The following is a 990-nucleotide window of genomic DNA, read 5'->3' as shown; positions in this document are numbered from 1 at the left end:
AAAAACCAGCCAGTGTGAAACACGCTTCGATGCTGAACATCAGCTCCCACTTGATACTGAGCCTGAAGGGTGAAGGTGGCCGTTCCCGCAGGCACGGAGCCCGTGCTGCCCGTGTCCCCAGCCCAGGCAGGGCTGGCAGTGCATACCACGCTCCCGAGGGAGGCTGGAAAAAAATCAAGTGTGATTAAAGCTTTCAAAAAGAGGCTGTAGCAATATAGGCCTGGCATATGAACTACTCATCTCATACCAGAGAAGGTAGAGAGATCAGTGCCTGTTTGGGGTACAGCAGTCTAACACACAGATGTGTAGCAAGGGGAAGTCCTGGAAGGTCGAAGTGCCCAAAGTGGTGTTAGACACACAGTGTTCATTTTTAAAAGTGAAAATTGTAAGGCATGGCAACTGATTATCATATGCAGCTTTCTACCAGCAGAAATTTAAGCTTGGCTTTCCTTGTAATAACCTCTCTAGTTCAAGAACAGGTATTGAACACCAGAGTGAGCTCAGGGAAGACCCGCAGCCTGTTTCGTTCAGGACATAGCGGGTGGTCAAGACAAGGGTCTCTGCTGGTTGAGTGACCTGGTCTCCAGGATGGGGATGTCCTCAGCCCCTTTGCTTTCAATCCATTGCTTTGTTGTACTAGCACCGAGGGCACTCAGCCAGCAGCACGTTTGCCCTTTTGCTGGGTGCCATGCAGTTTCAGAGGGGGAAGGCAGCCTGAACGCCCGGCGGCCGTGCCTGGGACGAGCAGGGGACGGGTGGTGGCAGCTGGGGAGCAGAGGGCCACCGCGCAGCACCGAGCTGGCAGGCTGCACCACGGCCCGAGCCCCTCGGCTCTCAGCAGCGTCTGGCTCTGTCAGTAGCTGGAGTATTTGATTGCAGCCCAGTGGGGGCGATGAATGAAATAAAGGCGAAAACAACTTCCACCTCTGTCCCCAGGGGCAGCACAAGTGTATTGGCTTTCAATCCGGTCAGCCACAAGCGCCTCGGCGG

The 990-nt window shown here is 54.6% G+C and overlaps 1 protein-coding gene across 3 annotated transcripts in view; it reads left to right on the top strand.

Moving 5' to 3' along the window:
• The window catches only part of HTR4 (5-hydroxytryptamine receptor 4), a 98,050-nt gene that overhangs the window by 52,083 nt on the left and 44,977 nt on the right, over positions 1-990 (top strand). The gene's annotated exons all lie outside the window — the stretch shown is intronic.

This window comes from Egretta garzetta, unplaced genomic scaffold (assembly GCF_000687185.1).
Source record: "Egretta garzetta isolate BGI_Z169 unplaced genomic scaffold, ASM68718v1 scaffold209, whole genome shotgun sequence".
Lineage (NCBI taxonomy): Eukaryota > Metazoa > Chordata > Aves > Pelecaniformes > Ardeidae > Egretta > Egretta garzetta.
The sequence above is the reverse complement of the archived record's forward strand: the minus strand, read 5'-3'. Positions and strand labels throughout refer to the sequence as shown.